This window comes from Ursus arctos, unplaced genomic scaffold, assembly GCF_023065955.2.
Source record: "Ursus arctos isolate Adak ecotype North America unplaced genomic scaffold, UrsArc2.0 scaffold_18, whole genome shotgun sequence".
Lineage (NCBI taxonomy): Eukaryota > Metazoa > Chordata > Mammalia > Carnivora > Ursidae > Ursus > Ursus arctos.
The window spans coordinates 44,238,234-44,261,009 of record NW_026622852.1 but is presented as its reverse complement, the minus strand read 5'-3'; the positions used below and the strand labels follow the sequence as shown (position 1 = coordinate 44,261,009).

The following is a 22,776-nucleotide window of genomic DNA, read 5'->3' as shown; positions in this document are numbered from 1 at the left end:
TTATAGTTGTGAATACCGAGTCAGAAGGGCCAAGACGCTTACCCAAGGTCACATAGCTCGTAGGAGATGGAGCTGCTCTCGGCTATTGGAACCCCCAAGCATGTCTGGCTACAAGGCCTGAACTATGTCCACTTCACTCTTTCCGTCAGTGCAAGTATTTATGGATCAGCTAACCATGTGTCCAGCACTGAGCTGGGCACATTTGTGGACATCACCTCATTGCATTATCACCAAGAAAGCATGAAGTCCGGCATGTCACCTCCATGGGAGAGCTGAAGTTCTGGGCCCAGAGAGGGGGCAGTGGCCTTCCATCTCTGCAGGCCCCATGACCTGGAGCTCTTGGAGTCTGCTATCTCTTCAGAGAAGGCGGCTAGGGCTTAAATCACTTGAATGGTCATCTAAAATGCATGGAGGCTCATATTAATGGTTTCTTTAAAAAGCTGGACTTAATGGCTCTGCATGGTGGATAGGAAAAAACAAATTCATTATGCAGAATGTACAGGGTCTAATTGGCTCAAGAAGAGATCTGATAATAGCTACGAGTGACATCCCCCTAGTGCTTTTCACTCCTCAAGTCATTATTTTCTCTTTTAGCACAACTCTCTCTGCCAGATGCATGAGGGTAGGAAATGTTATTCCCAATCCATGTATGAGAAAGGTACAGCCCAGAGAGGTGAAGAAATTGGCATAAGGCCACGCAGCGCGGTAGCACGACCGCCCACGCCTTTCTTTTCCGTTTCAACAGCCAACAGTGTTTACTGAGAGTCTACAGTGGGGCAGAGTTTTGCTTTTGGTCTCGGTTCCTCTGGTTCCTCTAACGCTGCATTCGATATTCTGATTAAGGCTGAGTAAGAGCTTGGAAGTTTTCTCTTTTTGGAAAAACACACACATAGCCCAGCCAGACAGCAGTGTTAATTTTGGACCTAACGCATGCTCGTCACGTGGAAGAACAAATCAAGGCCTTTGTGTTATTCATGGAATGAGTGTGATAGACTTTTCCCATATATATATTTTGCAAATGATGCAGCCACATGCCAAGCCAAGTGAATGCCTGCATGCTAACTTTGGGGTGCAAGTGTGTAAGCACTATCCCAGGGTCCTCGCTAGAGTCCTCATGGGTCATGGGCCACCATCTGATGCTAAGATGTTTTGAGGGGTGCGACTTCCTTATTTAATGTTTGAGAGTGAGGTTCCGCTCCATTCTGACTAATATTTTTTAAGTGTTTTTGTTGGTTGGCACCAGATTTACTTTTATGGCTCCTTCCCATAAACCAGTAACCTAGATGGTATAATGTCATTTATAAATGAGCCCTGGATGCACTTTCTCTGCTTCCAGGTTCAGTGTTAGTTCCACTAAATCACACTCTCCCCGAGGACTGTAGGTGTTCTTCCCCTTTTTATTCTGCTCCGTGAGTTCCGCTTAGAGGGAAGAAGTCACTCAGACGCACACGAATCTGGAATTCTCTGTAATTCAAGATGCGGTTGGCAGAGAGGCAGGCACTGGTTGCCACCACCTAGATCTTCTCTGGCCACGCACTAAAGTGGCCCAAGGCTACCACCTTGTGGTCCCTGTGGTTCTTTTCTGCCTTCAGGGCTCCAAAATCTGGATCTTTCTTGTCCTCACCTTACTCACAGGAGACAGAGTCAAGTCCGGGAAACTTGGAGCCCCAAGGCGTTCACTGATGGCAGCGCGGCTTCTCTGAGGTGGGACACACCTGCCCCCTGTGCAGAAGGTGGGGGACATGGAGGTGAATAGACACAGACTGCAGAGCTTGGGTGCCTGGATGTGAAGTCCCACGGTTTCGCCTACCACCCTGGGTGATCTGGGGCAAAGTCTTCAATGCCTCTGTGCCTTGCTTTTGTCATCTCTAAATGAGGGTGCCACTAATACCTGCTGTGTCGGGACAGCACACACCTGCCTCAGAGGAGCATGGTGTATAAGACCGTAGGTTCTTATTCTTACGGGCACTTCAGTTGAAAACTTTAAGATGCGTTTATTATACCCTTTCATTTCATAAATGGATAAACTGGGGTCCAGCTATAGACCCCAAGTTGTCTGTGATCCCGCAGCCTGTCAGCACGGCTTGGCCTGCAGGACATGCCTCTCAGTGGCTTCGATAGACTCTGTCCTTGCCGGTCCGGCTCCAGACAATTCAGCAGGAACAAAAAGAGTGTTGGCTTCCTTCTTCCCTAAGCAGACGTTCAAAGTGGCATTCACAGTGGCTGGGCTCTGTTTCCCCATTTCACAGATGAGAAACTTGAGACACAGTGAGTTTAACTGACTTGCGTGCCTAAAACTGTGTGGCTAAAAAGGAGGCAGTTCTGGAACCAGGCTCTTCCCGAGATTTGAAACTCATGTCCCATGGTTACTTGGGACAAGGTGGCTCCTGGTCTCTTAGATTTTTGTATTGTTTTCATCTTTGGTAAAGATCTGAAATTGTTAGTGAGAAGACCCCAGTTGTCCAGTCACATGTCAAAGAAATGCCAGGGTCCATGTCCTGCACTCCCTTTTCTCAGCACAAACTTCCTGCTCATCCATGCAGGGCAGCCAGCCTTGGCTCAGTCATTGGAACCTGCTACAATCCATGCCTATTGGAGTGGAACCGGCATGCTCTTTGGGCTTGTTAATTCCTGAGCCTGAGATACTAACAAAATCAGTAGCTATTGGTGTGACTTTGGTCACCCTAAGATTAAATGGTAAACCCAGTATTTCACTCTATATAGGCTGATTCCAGAGCCTTCACCCTGACAGTGCAAATATAGACCACCATTTCTCTTCTCTCTGCATCAGCTGATGGCTCAAATTATAAGGTCTAATGATCAAATGCCTGCACAGCCTCCCTCTTCATAGCGAATCTGTGGGTACGTTAAGGGAGGGTTATGATTTGGAAGTCAGCTCCAAGGCTGAACAGGATCTCTGTTGCTAGCTTTATGACCTTGGTCAAATCAAAATCATCGTCTGTGAAATATGGGATAATATTCTCTAATTCTGAGAGTTTTTCTAGGTGCCAAATGAGCTGACCCATGCCCATGTCCTGCACAATGAAAATAACGGCCACCATCATCGAGGGCTTTCTGTATGCCAGGCACAGGCAAGGTGTAGCACATATATCATTCCATTTAACTGTTCTAATACTCTAAAAGATCGATACTCTTATTTCCCTCATTTACATACGAGGAACCTGGGAGTTAATGAGGTTTCGCAACATGCTCAAGTTCATACCACCAGTGAATTCTGAAGCTGGGATTACGACTCTAGTCTATCCAGATTGAGTCTTTGGTCTTGGGCATGATTCTGTATGATGCAGGGCCTGGCATTCACTAAGTGCTCAAAAAGTGGTAGCTGTTACCCAAATGTTAGCTGTAGTGACAACATTGGTGACACACCTTGGTGACAAATGTTGAGAAAGGGGGTGAAAGGAAATGTTGGGTTTGATGTGGAGGGGAAGAAGATCTTCGAGAACACATCTTTCCAAAGGACCATCTTACAGAAAATGCTGCAGATTTTTACTGGTGCGTCCCAGTGAGGGGGCGGTGACAGGGGACCAACATCCCTGTCCATGGCAGGACAGATCTTCCCAAGTGTTTGAGCTACCTGGCACTGCACTGACTGCGTCATGTGGGTAGTGAGTTCCTTGTCTCTGGGGGTATGCAAGAAAAGGCTAGAGGTCCTATTCATCAGTATTTTGAGAGGAATAACAGTTAAGTTAGATGCGTATTGTGGTTCTTTCAAACTTACAGGATCTATGATTCTATGGCATAATATTATATAGGAAAATACTTTGAGGATTATAAAATGCCACATAAATCTAAGAAATTATTATTACTATTCTCAATCAGAAGCTTTGTTTAAAGGATTTGTGTGATATGGGGCTAATTCTTTTTAAAGCTTTCTGTGAAAAATGACTTTAGATCATTGCCCCAACCATTCCAGTATTCATTTACAGCATACCATGCCTTCCTTAGTTCATTGATTTAATCACTCAATCATGCGATGGTTTACTTGTCTACTAAACCTAACAATGACAATCTTATCTGCAAAAAAAATAAAAAGGGGAAAAGGGGGAAAAAAAGCTTTTAAAAAGTCAACCACACGCTCAGAATGAGCCAACTGTCTGGGCTCTGGTTGCTAAAAGTGGCTCCACATTTTAAGCTGTGTTAATGAAAGATGAGTTTTCGGAACAACTAGTTTTAGAGGTTCTGGGTGAGACCTGAAACAGTGTGTTTACTTTTGGGGATCACATGTTCAGAGAAACAATAGCTGAAAAAATGATGAGAAAAGAGAACAGTGAAGAACCTTCATGTTAACAAGAGCTGCTATAATGCTTCTTGTAGATGATCGGCATATGTTTAACTTACTCAGTTCTTTAAATAATCCCAGTTCAGCAGCTACCGTCGTTACTCCTGTTCTACTTTGGAGAAAATGCAGGCACAGAGGATGTAACTAGTGTGCAAGAACTGTCGATCGGGGTCCCCAGGGTCACATTCTGGCCCCATAACTGACTGGCTAGCCATGTAACGAGGGCCTCTTTCCTCCCTCTGCTTCCACAGCCTTATCTGGAATGGGGTGAGGATGGAAGGACCTGCCTAAGGGGGTTGTAGGATGACACATGGACATAGGACACAGCCTGACACGTAGTCGGGTCTTTGGAGATGTTAGGATTCTGCTCTTTCTCAGTGTATTAGTTTCCTAGTACTGCCACAACAAAGGACACGCACCGAGGGACTTACATGTGTTGTCTCACGTTTCTGGAGCCTAGATGTCTGACACAGATGTGGGCAGGGCCACTCTCCTTGTGAAGGCACTAGGGGAAAGTGTTCCAGACCGATCCCCCAGCTTCTGGTAGTTCCTTGGTTATGACGGCATAGCTCTGATTTTCACGCGGCCTTCTCCCTGGGCGCCCATCTGTCTCTGCGTCTACATTTTCCACTTTTTATCAGGACGCCAGTTATATGGGGTTGGGTTGTACCATGGTGACCTCACTGTAACTTGATTACCTCTCTAAAGACCCGATCTCCATAGAAGGTCACATTCGGAGGATCTGGGCAGTAGGAGTGCAACATATATTTTGGGGTTGGGGACAATTTCAGTAATAAGTGCCATTGCTGTATTATTTATAAGCAATATTATTGAAGAATGGCCCAGGGCAGCCAGGGCAGGAGAAGCTAAGTTGTTACAGACTGCAGGTCCCAAAAGCCTTTTGGGTAGAAAGCCGAGTCATGGGGAAAATATCCTAGGAGAGATTATTTTAAGAGGGAAGGTGACAGAAATCTAATGGTGGAAGAAACTTGTGATACGCACAGCCCAAGAAGCTGTGGCCTGGGACTCAGGTGTCCCAGGCTTGCCACTCATGAGCTGCATGACCGTAGGCAGGTCACATCCCTCCTTAGCCTTAGGGTCCCCATCTGTAAATCGAGATCATCAAGCTTCTGTCAGTTGCAAGACATAATGAAGTTTGCCAGTACAAATACATTTTTATGTAAGTGGGCCATACCACATAAATCCCATTTATTTTTTTCAGAAAGTGGAATTTAAAAATCACAAATACACTTATGAATTTTGAAAAAATTGAATCACACGGACCTTGTAGCTTGGCCTTGACTTGTTCCAACAACAAGGATTCAGTAATAGCCTGCAGGGTCTCTAGCTAGACTTAGGGGATCCTGAGAAGAATAAGCCATCCAGGAAATGTGCCCTATCTCCCACAGCGTTTGGAGATGCAGCGTAGTGAAGTGGAGACCACGTGGTGTGGTGTCAGGACCCCGAGTTTCAAGTTCAGATTTTACCTCATCGCAGCTGTAGAACTTTGGATGTCTCCACCTCTTGTTCGGTCATTTAGAAAAATGGAAATAAAATTAAAGTCATCACGTGGAGCCGAGACAGTGTACATGAAAGCATTTGGCTAGGTTTCCCCAAAAGCAATAGAACTATAAAATATGGTTGGAACGTTAGAGTTCACAACACCTTAGACCTTGGCGAACCCAACTCTTCTGGATGAGTCAGCCCTCACGCGTTTATTCCACAAACAAATCACTCTGAGTCTTGGTGACTGACCGAACAGCGCTTTACTGCTCGCGGACCCTTCCATGTTGGCAGCTGCCGTCGCTGTGGCTCGGCTCTGCATGTCTTTTCCTTCCGCAACTTTGGCTGAAGGGGAGTCCCAGTCTGAGACCTTTGGTTTCCATGGCAAAGGGAATGAGCAAAAGAACTGGCAGGAATCTAGGCTGCTGCTTAAACCCAGTGCTGAGATGGGGGTTCTCTCACATTCTGTGGCCAGGGCCAAAACACATCGTGGCCAACCCCAAAGCCAGTGACAGGGGAACGCAGTCCTTTACAGAGAATGAGCATGTGGGCAGTTGCAAACGGCAGCAGATGATACCCCACCTTCATTTTGCAGGTGGAGGAAATGAGGCCAGAAAAGGGATGTTCTGCATCCCGATTACCCCATTCATCTGGGCCAGCAATCAAGCCCAGACAGAAAATCCTGGAGGTGGCAAGAGGCAACCTAGAAAGGCGGCCCAGTGGCTTGAACCTTCTGGCCAAAATGGAATGCAGGATGGGAAAAAGGAGAAAAAGTTGTGTATAAAAAAAAAATCTGCATCATGTGAGACAGAAGGAGGCAGAGAGAGACAGAGAGGAAAAATAGACATCTGCTAGTATTTATTGAGTACCTCTTCCATGCTAGGTATATGGAAACTACCAGATACAGAGAGAAATAAACAGAGAAGAAGGGAGCCAAGGACAATGAGAGAGATGTAGAAAAATACAGGGAAATCGGCAGGAATAGACAGGAAAGGATTTAGCAATAGAAGCAGAGGCAGGGAAGGAGGAAACAATAAAAGGGAGGAAGGAACCACACAGGGAAGTAAGCAGGGGAGCAGAGGAGGAGACATAGAAGCAGAGGGGGAGGGGCAGACAGAACCCAAGCCCAAGAAAAAGTGGTGGAGGGGCTCCCGGAGAGGAGAGGGCTGAGAAGGAAGTGGGGGCACACAGGGAGGTGGGTGCCAGCACAGTGGATCTGAGAAGAGGCAGCAGAGGGGAAGGTGGAAGGAGCTGAGGTGCCAAGGTCTGGAGAAGAGAAGGGGGAGGGGAGCTCCAGAGACTGCAGAGAAGCTAGTGGGGGGTGGGTAGTAAGCAGGGTGGCAGAGTTGAGGGGGATATCCCCTCGGTGGCCACTCCCCACCTTAATACTCCAATTTTTTTTTTTAAGATTTTATTTATTTTATTTGAGAGCAAGAGTGAAAAAAAGAGAGTGTGTGTTGGGGGGCGGGCAGAGGGAGAGGGGGACACAGACTCCCTGCTGAGCAGGGACTCAGGACCCTGGGATCTTGACCTGCGCTGAAGGCAGAAGCTTAACCCAGGTGTCCCTGCACTCCAGCTTCTTGTAGCACATTTCATCTTCCTTCATAACGTGGGGCTTCTGTGTTGTCTTCTAATACCATAGGTTGAGTTCACGGGGTGTGTGTGCATGTGCAGTGCAGTGTTCACGCTGTTTACTCCCCTTCTCCCCATGCCCTGAGTCAGCCCACGTGCCAATGAACTTGGCTTTGGACACAGTAGAGCTTCCAGCTCCCTCTTCAGTTCATTCCCCGCTTTCCACTCTCCTGATCCTCAGAAGACACCTTGGTTTGGCGGAAATAACATAGGTTTGGACAGACAGATGTGGGTTCAAATTGTCTCTTTGCCTTGTTGCTGTTTGTCCTTAGGCACATTTCTGAACTTCTCTGATTCTTACTTTCTCCTGAATCTACAGTGTCGCTGTGGATCCCTCATTCATGTGGCTGAGGAGAGACATAAATGATAAAAGACAGATGAAATATTTAGAACAGCGCTCAGAGAAGATCCCTTTCTTTTCCTTTTGCTCTTTTAAAATATTTTCCCCCAATTCACCCCCACGCTTGGCTTTCACAAAAATTCTTTGAGCTAAGTTGGGTAGGAGTTATTGAGAATATTGACTCCAAAATACTGATAGAAATAATAGACTAAATAGATGAATGAGATAGAAGAGATAGCTCTTTCTTATGGTCGTATCCCAATTAATAAATGTAGAAGGAAAGAGGGAAAGTGGAAAATCACCATTACGCAGTCACCACTGTAATAATTACTACTGACAAGATGCACTGATGTATACTAAAATTAATGGGTGAAACTTCAAGAACAAGCAGGATATTTGCAGAATCTCAAAGTATCACCCCCTGGATATTTCTTAATTATAAAAGGAAAAGGGTGGCTTTACAGTAGAGAATCTAGGGGATACTAGTATCAACTTCCCAGGGCTAATGTAACAAATAACCACAAATGAAGGGGCTTAACACAATAGAAATTTATTCTCTGATGGTTTTGGAGACCCAGTGTCTAAACACAAGGTGTCATTAGGACTGTGTTCTCTCATCCTTGGGGAGAGATGGAGATAATCTATTCCTTGTCTTTTCTAGTTTATGGAGGTGCCAGGCATTTTGTGGCTCATGGCTACGTAACTCCAGATGTCTGCCATCATCTTCATGTCACCTTCTCCTCCATGCCCTCTTGTCTGTGTGTCTCTTGTAAGGACATGTGTCATTGGATTTAGGACCCTCCTGGATCATTCAGGATGACCTCCTTTTGCAAGATCTTAACTTAATTACATCTACAGTGACCCTCTTTTTCCAAATAAGGTCGTGTTCACAGGTTCTGGGGACAAGGGTGTCAACCTATCTTTTTTGGGTCCACCATTCAACCCAGTACCTCACTTTAACCAAGTGGTCAGGGTTAACATCAGGCATCATGAGTCCCTTGATAGGAAGCACCGAGAAGGGCACGATGCCATTTCTGTGGTACACTTGCCCAAAATGCGTACCCTCGTTCTCATGAGAATACATCAGACACACCCCAAAGTGAGTGACCTTTTACAGAATAACTGTCCAGCACTCTTCAAAAGTGTCAAGATCATGAAAGACAGGAAAGGCTGAGGAATTGTCACAGGTAAGGGAGGACTGGGGAGACATGGAAACTCAGTGCCTCGAGGGGTCCTGGACCAAAACAGGAACATTAGTGAAAAACCTGGTAAAATCCAAGTAAGGTCTGTGGTTTAGTTAATGGTATTATGTTGTTGTTAATTTCCTGGTTTTGATTATTCTTTTATGTGCGATTTTAACTTTGGCGGAAGCCGAGTGATGAAGAGTATAAAAGAATTCTCTGTAACAGCTTTGTAACTGCTCCTGAGTCTATAATTCAGAATAAGAGGTTTAAGAACACAGAGTATTGAGTCTGGAGCTGGACTGCCGGGCTCAGAATCCTGACCTTACCGCTTAACTGGCAGTGTGACGTTGGTTAGTTACTGTTCTGTGCCTCAGTTTCCCCCACTAAAAATGGTGAGACTCATAGTTTCTACCTCATCAGATTAAAATTCTCTACAGATGTCGTGTCATCAATTTCATTGGTCTTGCTACTATACTGTTCCTATTGGACAAATGACAAAACCAAGGATGAGGAAGTTAAGACATCTCTATTCTAAGGTCACACAGCCAGTGCCTGAGCCCAGGATCAAACTTCAGTTTCTAATTCCAGAGCCTCCTGCCTGGCTCAGTCAGTAGAGCATGAGACCCTTGACCTCGGGGTCATGAGTTTGAGCCCCACGTTGGGTGTAGAGTTTACTTAAAAAATTGTTTCTGAGTCCAAGTGATCTCTCTAAGACATTTCTTCTCCTACCAGAGCAAAGAGGGGAAAGGACCTTTCAGGGGCCCATCTCCACAACCATCTAGTTACACCATGCCATGTGTTGGTAGGACAGGCTTGACTCTGGACTGTGGAAGGTGGCAGCTGGATCTTCCTCATCGTGAATGCTTGGAAGTGAGGACAACAGACATTTCTGACTTAGTTCTAAAAAAAAAAAAAAAAAAAAAAAAAAAAATCCACAAAAAACTTCAGCCTCTTTAAAACACGTCTAGTCCAATGCCCTCCTGTTAGAGTGAAAATACAGAAACGAAGCCCATAGGTCTCGAGGTGACTTGGTGTCACGTGGCAGGTCAGTGCCAGAGCTGGTTTTGCAGGCTAGACTGCAGGACGGCACACATGTGCTTCCTTATGTGTCTGTGTGGGTGGGGGGTCCCCACAGCACCGCACTTTCTAGACGTCCCCCAGCTGTGATCTGCACTCCGCAGAAGGCCTCTGGCTGCATGCTGCAGGAGCCGCAAACATAGGTTCCGCGCAGCTATATTTCAGTACATCGTGGTAATCATCCTGTCTGCACTTCCACCAGTACTGTCGAACAATTACCCAATTCAAACTTCTGCAGCTAATGTTCCCCAGCTCAAGGGCGTCTTTAATAGCAAAATAATACTTGTTTTTTCTTCCTTCCCTCTCTGTTTTTTCCTAATCTCTCCCCAATGAGACATAACATTAATTACAGCAGTTAACAGAAATTCTGTCTCCATTACTGCCTGCCACCTTTTCCATCTTGGCTTCCGCCTCCGAAATTCCTTTCTTGAACGAAGGGGAGGGGGGTTACGCAGATGTGTGATTGTATTTATTTATCGTTTCTCTGCTTACCTCCTTTGTGCTGCATTTCAAGCCTAGCAGAATCCGTGTTTTCGCTGGGGTGGGGGTTGCACGTGAGTGTGAGTGCGTGTATGTTGTTTGCGTGTGCCTGCTTCCTAATCTAGCTGTCATTTTGAGCTAATTGTGTTGTTTCCTCTTGTGTGGAAGGAAATCTTATCTGTTTTGGATTAAAATTCAATGAAGGTCATAACGGCTGGAAAACTTACCAGACTGCTGCAATTAATGTTCATTTGGCTTTGATAAATTGGAACGTTCCCCTCAATAGGACTGGAGTGGATTTCAGAAGCAATAATTCTTCCATTAACTCAATGATTCCGCCTGTGATGGAGGACCTTGTCCTGCTTTTGTTTGTCATCTGTCACTTGGAGGAGCTGGGCATATGTCGGAGATGATTTATCGTGATTGCAGTGCCTGGTTGTATCAAAGCATTTAAAACCACCAATTATTTTTGCCCTCTGTAAATTGCTTGGTTAAACAAAGTGTGAGGTTGGAATTAGGTGGAAAAAATCTTTTGTGCCCCCGTTTCTGCTCATGGGTTTCCACACTTGTGGCGTATTACAAATTCCTTTCAAGGTCCAGGTGAAAATGAATCTGTCATAAGAATAAGGGGCGCCTGGGTGGCTCAGTCTGTTAAGGGTCTGCCTTCGGCTCAGGTCATGATCCCAGGGTCCTAGGATCTAGCCCTGCATCAGGTTTCCTGCTCAGTGGGGAGCCTACTTCTCCCTCCTCCCCTCCCCCGCTCATGCTCCCTCTTGCTATCTTTCTATCAAATAAATAAATAAATAAATAAATAAATAAATTCTTTAAAATTAAAAAAAAAAAAAGAATACTGAGCACTTATTTTCCAGGTAATGTGCTGGGAGCTTTGACGCACATTGTTTTACTTCTTAAAATAATTGTTTAGGGTGTTTTGCCCATGTCACCTGGGAAAAGACCAAAGTCCATTGATAAGTATTTCCGGCATCGTGAACAGCAGGAGATTGGAAGCCAACTATCTTGATTCTAAAGTTCTTGCATTACCCTCATGCATTAGGATTTGTTTTTTAATTGCTTAATACTAAGCCCTACCGTTTACTGCTGGTGTGGAGCAAGATCTCCTTCCCACGTAAGAATTACCTGGAGGTGTTCGTTAAAGAGGCAGTTTCCTGGGCTCTGCCCCAGGTATGCTGGATCTGAATTCCTGGTGGGGGTTTCTGGGGAATCTGCATCCTGGAAGGCCCTGCAGCTAATATTTGTGGAGAATCACTGACCTGCAGCTCATTGAGACCAGCAGGGAGAAAGTCATACCCTTGACGTGCCCATTTAAAAAATGATGGCATTCTTCCGAAAACCCTGACAGGTGGGCATTGCTATCTCCATTTTATAGATTGAAATATTGAGGTACATCAAGTTAAATGGTCTTCCCCAAGGTCACACAGCTAGGGAGAGACCAAAATGGGACCTAGACTCTGCATTTGCCCTGCTGGCCAGAATACTCTGGCTCTCATAAATCATAAACCCCCTCTCATCTGCTCCTGTCCTTGTCCAGCTCTGTCTGCAGCCTCCCTTCCTTCTCTAAAACTCTGCAGGGGCCCAGGCAAGAGCAGCTCTGGGCTTTCCCCGTAGACACCCTCTTCAGTTCCTCTTTTATTATAGTCCTTATGTGTCCTGATGTTCCCCTAATGAAGCGTCTAGAGGCTTGCCCTGCCTTGGCCTTCCTTAATAAGGAGTGAAATGTGTTGGTGTCTGTGCCAGGGGCTTTGTTTAGATGATTCACAGAGCTACCAAAGGCCTTCTAGAGGGAGATGTGGGGCAGGCCCCCCTCCCCTCATTGCAGACGATCTCAGGTAAAGGAAGCTCACTTGCAGGGCAGGTCTGTGCTGTTACAATAATTACAGCAGCGTGGCTGAGGGGAATGGAGAATCAGCTGGACCTGGTTCTGTCAGCCTTTCGCTGTGTGATCTTGGGCCAGCTCCTTGCCCTCTCTGAGCCTGGAGGTAAAAGAAGTATAACAATGGTACCTCCTCTTCTACAGTCATTTGTGGCGATGACGGTAGAAGAGGAGGTACCATTGTTATGGTATCCATGTTATGTGCCAGCTTGGTATCCAATAACTAGAAATTTCTCAACAGATTGTAGGTATCCTTAAAGCCCAAATGCTCTTGACCCACAAACATTAATAGAACATGTTCCCATTTAACATTTCATTAAAACCTCCTGACAATATAGTAAGTAGTTTTTTGTTTTTTGTTTTAAGATTTTATTTATTTATTTGACAGAGACAGCCAGCGAGAGAGGAAACACAAGCAGGGGAAGTGGGAGAGGAAGAAGCAGGCTCACAGTGGAGGAGCCTGATGTGGGGCTCGATCCCATAACGCCAGGATCACGCCCTGAGCTGAAGGCAGACGCTTAATGACTGCGCCACCCAGGTGCCCCTAAGTAGTTTTTTTTTAAATGTCATTTTATAGTTGAGTCTCAGAGAAGGGTCTTTCTTAGAGTCACACAGTTGGTCAGTGCCAGAAAAAGGAATTCCTGGATCTCTGCCAGAACTATCTAGGTGGGGCCAGGGGTGGACATTTGCCGAAAGTTTTGTAGACAGGTCATTTAAAGTTCAGGGTGGAATTTGGTCTGGACACTCTGGCTGCCCTCATTTTGAGATTCACAGTGGCAGGTGTTACAGACTGAATTGTGCCTCTCCCCTCCATACCCCCCCCCCGATTTTCATACACTGAAGCTCCAGCCCCCCCCATATGACTGTATTTGAAGATGGGACTCTTAAGAAAGTCATTAGGGTTAAGTAAGGTCGTAAGAATGAGTCCCTAATGCAATACGACCGGTATCCTTATAAGATGAAGAAGAGACACCAGGGATGCATGTACATAATGGAAAAGGCCATGTGAGGACACCATGAGAAGACAGCCATCTGCAAGCCAGGAACCAACCCTGTCAGCGCCTTGATCTTGGACTTCCAGCCTCTAGAATGGAGAAAAAACAAGGTTCTGTTGTTGAAGCCCCTCAGTCTGTGGAATTCCGTTAGGCAGCCTGAGCTAATAGGGCAGAGTGTTGTGGTTTTTGCCACACCGGCCCCCAGTGGCTCTGCAGTCATTCCTGAACAAAGGAGAAAAGCAAAAAGAGTGGGGGAGGGGGAGGTGATCACAAAGCAGAAAGGGGACAGAATGGAAAGGGAAGAAAGGAGAGGAGAGGGGTTTTTAGAAGCAGGGGGGAGTGCCTGGCACATAATAGCAGCTCAGCAAAGTCTTAGGTGAATGGATTGGGAGATAGACAGTTGGATGAGCTTGTCATGCGTTCCAGTCATGAACTTTTCACAATGTCAAGTGCTGGGTGTAGCCTCACAGATTGCAGGGAGACAGCTGATGATTGCAGCTTCTGCTTAGTTATTGCAAGGAAAAAATTGTCGGGTGCCTTTTTAATATATCACTATCATCGTTGTCACACACTACTTCGTTAAATTTTACTAAGTTCCGCCTGTTAATGATTGTTTACAGATGAGATGTATAAGTATGTGCCCATTTGTTGGATAAGAAAACTGAGATCACCCAAGGTCACACAGGACCTGAATTCTGAGAGGAGAGGCCCACAGCTTGCTAGGTTTCTGTTTCTCCATCTCCTGCCTGTATGACCCGGAACAAGTTGTCTAACCTGTCAGAGCATCCCAGAGGTGAGCGAGGCCTCAGGGAGGTAATGGGGAAGTGCTCCGTGAGTGGGAGCTGTAGGGTACAAACTCTCTCATTGTATCTCCAAGATCCTGGCTTCTGGGCTTTAAACTGAGGACTGTCCTTCATATCTTCAAAGATTGTATTGAATGAATGAGCTAAAACAGTAGAATCCTCCGGATTGCGCCTGGCACATAACAGACATCAGTTCATGATGACTGTGATTATTGCCCGTGTCCTCCTGAGCGCCATGTGGATGAGAGGTTCGTCCGTTGGGCAACCTCTTCCATCCATCAAAGACCAAGCTGATGGTTTTCTGGTCTGTTCCACCCCAGGCTGCTGTTGGGAAAAGGCCAGCAGCCAAGGGAGGTGATGGCTGGGGTCTCGGAGCCACCCCTGGGGACCACCTCCCGCTCCTCTGGAGGTGAAGACATGGCTGGCCTGACCAAGTGGTGCAAAGTGAAAAATTAGCTTGTGAAACGGTAACAACATCTGTGTCATCATTTCTGCATCAGGAGGTCAACCGGCTTCATAGAGCGCTCTGCTGCCAGAGCAGTCTTTGTTTAGGAATTAATTAGGAGCAGCGAAGAACTGCTGCCCGTGCAGATTTTGGTCTCTGGAAGTTATGAAAAGCAGATGGATTTTAAACAAATGTGTTTTTCACCCTTTACCACTATGTGAAAGGGTATGTACCCGAGCAGGGGCGCGGGGAGATGGGCATTGAAAAGGAACACCTGGGCCCTCCTGCCTATCCTGCTTGCACGAGTCCGTGTGCATGGCGCATCCTTTTGGCTGCTGCATTTGGGGTGTGGGTAACATTTCGGTATTAATACTAGCATAGCCTTCTGAATCTTTTATGTGCCAGGCACGGTACCTTATCTAATGTCTTCTTGACTGCCTGTGGTATGTGAGAAAACCAAGAGGGGAAGGCTCTTTGATTAGAAGTGATGGAGCTCAGGCTTGAACCCTGGGTTGTGAGAGGCCAAAGTCTGTGCCGCTAGCTTCTGAGCTATAGCAGAACCTCCTCATCTTCCCAATAAAATGTTCCAAGTAACCATTTGAAAGTGTCTGTTAAAATCTGAGTGAGGATTTGCAAAGAGTGATCTTGCAAACCACAGGGATTCTCTGCAGGGACCAGAGAGGACCATTTAGGCTTTCGTGAATCTACACTATGTTGACATAGAAGTTACCCTCAATGAATGCATTGCACCTTATTAATAATAATAATAATGATGGTGATAATGATGATGCTAGCTAATATTTATATAGTACTTTGACAGTTTTAAGATAATAATCACACATCAGCTGATGCATTTTATCTTCAGAACGATTCTTCGTTATTTAGGCATTGATATTGTAGCTATTATTAGTAGTATTAATAGCCCTGGTTGAAGCTTAGAAAGGTTTATCATGTCTAAGATCACCCAGGGACTCAATAGTAAAGCCAGACCTCCTTTTACCAATTATCTCAGCATCCCCTGGGGATCATTAAAGGGTTAGGGATGCCCTGAGGTGGCAAATAGAGAAGACCCCGAGTCAGAGAAACACAGAAAATCATGGCATTTTAGAGGTATAAGGAAATTTGAAGATCTGTGTTTATAAGACCCTAATTTTTAAAAATATTTTATTTATTTATTTGTCAGAGAGAGAGAGAGAGCACTTGTGAGTGCAGGAGGCAGAGAGAGAAGCAAACTTTCTGCTGAGCAAGGAGCCTAGAGAGGGGCTCAATCCCAGGCCCCTGGGATCATGACCTGAGCCAAAGGCAGACGCTTAACCGACTGAGCCACCCAGGCGTCCCAAGACCCTCATTTTTAAAATGACGAAAACTGATGCCCGATGACAGGAACTCACTTCTTCAAATTCGCACAGCAAGTTAGTGTGACATTGAGGATAAAAAACATATACGTTTGCATTTAAATCCTAGATTTATATTACCTCTACTTACAGCCTTGGACAAGTTAATTAATTTATTTCAGCCTCGGTTTTCTCTTTCGTAAAGTAGAGATAACACTACTGAATGGGACAGGGATTCAATGAGATGATGTGTAGAATGCCTATCACAGAACATGTCCCCACTAAGTGAAAGTTGGGACAGTAAATGAGGAAGACACTCTGCCTGGGGGCTAGCCAGGCCTGAGTTCAAGTCCAAGCTCCTCGATCATTAAGTATGTGACCTTGGGAAAATGACTCAAATCCTGCTCACCTCAGTTTCCTTCTATAAAAATTGAAATGGTTTATATCGACACCATTTTGTGTGCTTTGTGTATTGAAAATAATCTGAGGTGGAGCTCAGCCCAGAGCCTTGCCCCCGGTGAACGTCAGCTCTCATAGGTCCCAGTGTGTTTTGCTTTTCCCATTCCGCGGCTTTCTTTCTCAGCTAGATGTTCTTCAAGCAAACAGAGAAAGCCCGCAGCTCCTTCCTTGGAGCACCACTGTTGACATTTTTCCTTTGGGCATTGGAGCTAAGACGCAGTTCTGGATCCCAGCCATTTCTATAAAAATCTTCCCAACTTGGTGGAGTTTTGTGTCCCCTCCAAGCACAGAGCTGGAGGGAGAAGATGGCATTAAGTGTAATTAAATATGCACTCCTGTGTTTGGGGAATGCATTGGGGGGATTTGTCTTTAAAGTGTCATTCTTGAGCAAAGACACCTGTTATGCTAATGGTGCTGTGTTAGTCTCTCAACTGGGGGCCTGGATGTTTTCTTAGTGGAGCTACTGTGAATACATTATACCCCATGCTGCACCCCATGGTCTAGCATCTTTTGCTTTTTCTCGAATGTAAGCACCTTGGATTCTTAATTTGGCCTTCATAATGAAGCACGTGGCTGGGAGAAGTGCGTAAGTTAGCCCCCTCGTTGGAGAAAAAACCTGATGGGGAAAGACTGGAAGAGAAATAAACGTTTATGGAGCAATTGCCATGCACCAGGCGTCTTGCTGCATGTACAACTGTGCTCTGCTGTTTAATCTCACTATGGCGATGCGAGGTAGGCATTTGTATTACAGTTAAAGGAACTGAAGCTCAGAGAGGCTACAGTTTAGTTATTTATTCAACTAATATTTCTTGAACACCCACCCACCTTGTCAAGTACTGTGTTAGACCCCTGGAGTTGTGTGATCTGGACTATCGTGTTTATTAGCCGAAGGCTGACTTGAGATTGTGGCCCCAGGGACATTACGCAACTTGTCTAAGTTTATGCTATAGGAACTGGCAGAGCTGGGATTCATACCTACACCTGTCAGAGTCTTGTTTTGAGCTCCTTGAAACAAGGAGGCTTAGTGCGTACTCATTCGCCACTTCAGTGTTCAGGGGACACCTCCTGGGCACAAAGCACGTGGTGCTCACAGGAGGTTCCAAGATGAAGGCTTCTGTGTATTCGGGTAGGATTGCTGGGTAAAGTATTCAGGGAAGATCCGGCAGCACCTTGTCAGAGGCACAGACCGGAGACAGTGGAAACACAGAGGATGAAGAGGTCACTTCCAGCTGGAGGGATCAAGGGAAGCTTCTGGGAGGCAGGGAGAATTGATCCAGGTCTTAAAATGTGGCACGGATGGGGACATTAATTTACGACTTTGCGTCTTAGTCAAGATCTCTTGGCGGTAGATGATATTAGCAAGACTCTGGGGTCAGGGATACGTTTCACACTTGCTTTCCAAGAGGTTAGTAGGTTCCTAGCATCCGACTCAGCACCAGTTTACCTGGTACCGACTACTCTGTCCCACAACAAAGGCTGGGGAAACAGACATGGCTCCGGCCCACAGCAAACTCCCGGAAAGGGAAGGGAGTATCTCAGTCATTCTTCGTTAATTCAGGGAAGACATGGCGGGGGAGGATGAATGTAAGTTTAGCAAGGAGCCTTGTAAATGATCTATTCCAGTACTTTTCAACATTTTACACCAGAAAGCTTTCATCAAATGAAATGTTATATGGACGCCTGATACACCAACGTGGCTCTACTCTGGCTGGGGGCTTGGAGGCGTTGATGAGGGAGACAGGATCTGTTTGTTTTCGTTCGCCCCCACACACCACCAGAGTTCTGTGCTAGTGATCATGGCTTGAAAACCACTTAACCCCTTCTACCCCACATCATGGAACAGATGGACGGACTGTGTTCTGAGAGGGGAATTCCTCAAGGCCAGAGCCAGTGAGCAAGCTGAAGCCAGGAACCAGCTGTCTTCTATCCTATCCCAAGGCTTTCTACACCATGGAGAGAAGCAATTTTTTTGTTTGTTTGTTTATGTTTGATAGTGTGTTTTTTAACTTTTTATTTTGACACAATTTTAGGTTTACCAAAGAATTGTGAAGAAAGCACAGAGAATTCCCATAGACCCTTTAACCAGCTTTAACTAGCTTTCCCTCTTGTCAACATCTTTCTTAACCATGAGGCGTTTTTCAAAACTGCAGTGTTAACATTGAAACAACACTGTTAGCTAAACGTTTTATTCCTTTGGCCTGAATTTTTTCACTGATGCCTCTTTTCTGTTCCATAATCCCATCCCAGGTACCGCACTGCCTTTACTTGCCCCGTTGCCTTAGTTTCTTCCTCCTCAGGCTTTTCTTGCTTATCACCTTGATATTTTTGAAGAGTAGCGGTCAGGTACTTTGCGGGATGTCCCTCAGTTTGGGTTCTTCTGATGCTTTGTCATAATTAGACTGAGATTATAAACTCAGAGGAAGAACACCACAAAGGTGAAGTGGCCTTCGGGCATCCTCATATCAGGAGATACGTGCTATCAATAAGACTTAGGACAGATCATGTTAAAGTGATGTCTGCTAAGGTTCTCCACTCTGAAGTTCCAGTTTTTCTTTCCCTGTACCCTATTAGAAGCAAGGAACGAAGCCCAGCATGCACAAGGAGCAGGGGATTAAGATCTGCCTCCAGGAGGGAGGTGTGCCAAGAGTGTGTGAATGTTTGTTGAAACCACCAGCGTCATTAATAAATATTTGGGACAGAGACGTTGAGACTCTGCAAACATCCTGTTTCTTCTTAAGGTTTTCCCCACTCATTTTAGCATTCATCAGTGATCTTGCTGGCAGTGAGGTATTACTGCAGTGGAGGAAAGGGATCTGAAAGCAAAACAAAAACAAAAATATAAAGAAAAAAAAAAGGAGACAGGAAAGGAAGAAGAGAAAAGGTGCACACTAAATCCAACCTCTTTTCTAGGTGGTAGACTCAGCTTAGGGTGGGTGTCAGTGAGAAAGGGGCTGCACGATCCTTACCAGCTTTGCTGACCTCATTCTAACATAGGGGCATTTTAACTGACATCGCCATGGCACTGTCAGTAACTGTCACACTCGGAGGCCCAGCTTGGCTCTTTTTAACTCTATTAGGAAAAGGTCAGTGTGGATCAGTGCAAGAATACGTAACTTGCCCCATTTCCCCCCAGGTTTTATTTTAAAATATACCTAGATGAGGAAGTGGGTAAAGATATGTCTCTTAAGCTGATACATTCTGTGCTTCTGTATATGTGTTGTATGTTATGTACATGCTTCCTTTTTGCTTTGAACATGGCATTTGGGGAGGAAGAAAGTTAGAGATCCTTCCTTCTCCTCTGTCTTAGCTTTGGGCTGTCACTCAGAACAGCTTGAATTGTTGGCAGGCTTCCGTAAGATCTCAGTGACAAAATATGGCTGGCTTGAAGCTCAAGGATGGACAAGTGCAGGACCGTGTATACACTGCCCATGCCTGGCACACCTTGGGGGTATCTGGTGTGGGTCACTGGGAGTTAAGCATGTTAGATTAGCTGGTTTAGCCCTTAGAGCAAATCTCATGGAAGAGGTGGCCTTTGAGATGGTTCTTGAAAGACTGAGGTTTTCAGGAAGTGTTCCAGACAGAAATGAGCATGCAAGAACCTCAGGATATTAGGAAATTTCCTACCCATTAAAATAGTGGGGGAATTCTTCCCATTTACCTAGAATTATTTCTGATTCTGAAGAACTGTTGTATAGGGATGTGGCTACTTGCCTCAACAGAATAATCAAGCACTTGAATATTTTCTCTGTATCTTTAACATTTCAGAGTATCAACACAGTATTAATAATTGTTTCTTAATTGGTTTGTGGGTAGGTTGATCCACTGGTTGGTAGCTTGAAGCCTATTCAGAGACTTTGTCTCGTTATTATTTGAACTTTGCCACAGACACAGTTGGGGTCCAGCTCAGATACCCTTTGCACTGCCCCTTTCCATGAATCCTGGCTCAACCTCCAGTTGCCAGCACATATGACACTGGCTAAAATCTCTGTGGAAGCTTGGTGCTTTTCTGTCCACCCTTGAGCAGGCTAGAATGTCATAGAACCATCGACCTCCATTGACAGCTCCTAACTGATGATTGTGGGTGGCGGTGTTGGTCAATACATACCCCACTACCCTTGCCACCCTAGCAGGATGAACCTCTTTCCTGTTGCCCACTGTAACATCTGACTGGCTTAATAAATCATCCCGCATTGGCTTCCTTCCTTTCTCTGACTCATTTCCCCATCTCCTAACCAGTGTTTCCCTATAATCCCTTCCCAGACAACCATGTATGCTCAAATCCTTGCTTTCCAGATTTCTTCTGGAGAAAGACAAACTCAAATGAGCTTCTCTTTTTTTTTTTTTTTTTTAATGATTTTTTATTATATTATGTTAGTCACCATACAGTACATCCCCGGTTTCCGATGTAAGGCTCGATGATTCATTAGTTGTGTATAACACCCAGTGCACCATGCAATACGTGCCCTCCTTACTACCCATCAGCGGTCTATCCCCAAATGAGCTTCTCTTATGGCCTGTTGACCCAGGAAGTTTGAACCCAGAAGAGAGGGAAACAAAACAAAACAAAACAAAACAAAACAAAACAAAACAAAACAAAAAAACCCACCTCAACTTCTAGTTGGTTCAGCAACCTCTTCTGGTAGAAGAGGAGCAAAACACTGTCATTATCTGAGCCTATATTCCTTACCTTTAAGGGGAGAGATTGGCTCAGATGTTGCCAGAGCCTTTCCAAAGTTTTCGTTCTGAAGTTTCAATTCCCGAACACCTTTGATTTCTCCAATATTTGTATGATTTTCAGGAATTTACTTAATGTGTTTTAAGGAAATCTGTGTGCTTTCTGCCTACCAGTTCCCATTTTTAAGATGAACTCTCTAGGATAACATGTCCCGGATTAGGGAAGTTTGGGTGTCCTGTTTTCTAAGAGCACTGGTCTTTGACTTTGGATGTAAACCCAGAATATATAGGAAGGCTAGCTGTATTGCCTTACTCCCTAGTTCCCCTCCTCCCCCTGGTCTTTCTTTGTCTCTCTTCCTGCACTAACGTTTCCATTTGCACACGTGGAAGAGGACAATCCTGAGATTGAAAGCTCTGACCTATTTTTTTTCTGACTGAATATAATAGGTACCATTTTCTGAGAGCATAGTACATACCAGGCAGTGTGCCAAGCGTTTTCCATATATTATCTTGTTTGTTTCTACCACAGCCCTCGGTGGAAGGTACTATTACTGTTTGATCATGAGGAAGCTAGGCTTGGGAGGGATTATGCCATTGTCAAAGTTCATGCGGCTGTTAGTGGTACAGCCAGGATTTGAATCCAGGCTTGCCTGAATTGAAATCCTGTGTTTTACTCATTACCTGCTTCTCTACCTGATGCAATTCAGTAGGTGTAACTGGAAGGGCCTCTGTGCACTTCAAAACATTATTCATAAGTAAATGAGGAAGAAGTGTAGGGTGTGTGCAGAAAGGGGCAGAGAAATGACTCAGTGCCAGTTTGGAAAAGCAGATGTGGATTTTACTGGATGGTAAACTGAGTGAAGTAACAGTGTTCAACAACAACAAAGACTTTCTTTTTTTTGACATCGATTTCATCAAGAAGAGGATCTCACCTGGAACGAGGTTATTCTGATTTGGTTAGTCATCTCCTGGGATATTGTGCTTAGTTGTGGTATTATCCTTAAAAAAATTGTAATGAGAAATGAGTGTGCCCAGGGAAGATTAACCACAGGGTAGTGAAAGGCTTCAAAACCATATTACCACGATTCTGAAAATAACTGGGAAGACTTAGCCTGGAGAAGAGAACACTTGGGGATCTTGGTGGGGATTATTATTTCAAATCCTAAATATCTCTTAAGGAGAGGTGGGAGTTAAATTTGTCCTGTGTGGCCTTAGGACATAAGAAGCAATGGGGAGAAAGCCACATGGCAGCTGATTCTAGGTCTATTTTAAAAAGACACAATAACAAAAGTACCCAAAATTGGAATAGGATATTTCGAGAAGTGGTGTTTTCTCCACTGTGCCTATGTTAGGATTTTTTTTTTTTAAATTTGCAAGTGATATAAATCCAACTCAAACTGGCTAAAGGACAAATAAGGTCTTTAATTCCTTAAGGAACTGAAGTATCTAAGGCTACCTTTAGTGCAGGAAGGGTTAGATCAAAATGTCCATACAACATCGTCAGCAGTATGTCTCTATTCCCTCACTCTGGTTTCCTCTGGGTAGGTTTCATTCTAGGGCAAACTCTCCCCAGGTCATGATAAGGTTATTTGATACTTTAGGGTCCCCGGGAAGGAAAGACGGTGCTTCTTATTTTTAACCAAAGTGCCTGGGAAGACT

At 45.0% G+C, this 22,776-nt stretch overlaps 1 protein-coding gene across 3 annotated transcripts in view; it reads left to right on the top strand.

Annotated features, from left to right (window-relative positions):
* ASTN2 (astrotactin 2) overlaps positions 1–22,776 on the top strand; it is an 844,134-nt gene that overhangs the window by 122,442 nt on the left and 698,916 nt on the right. The window lies entirely within an intron of this gene.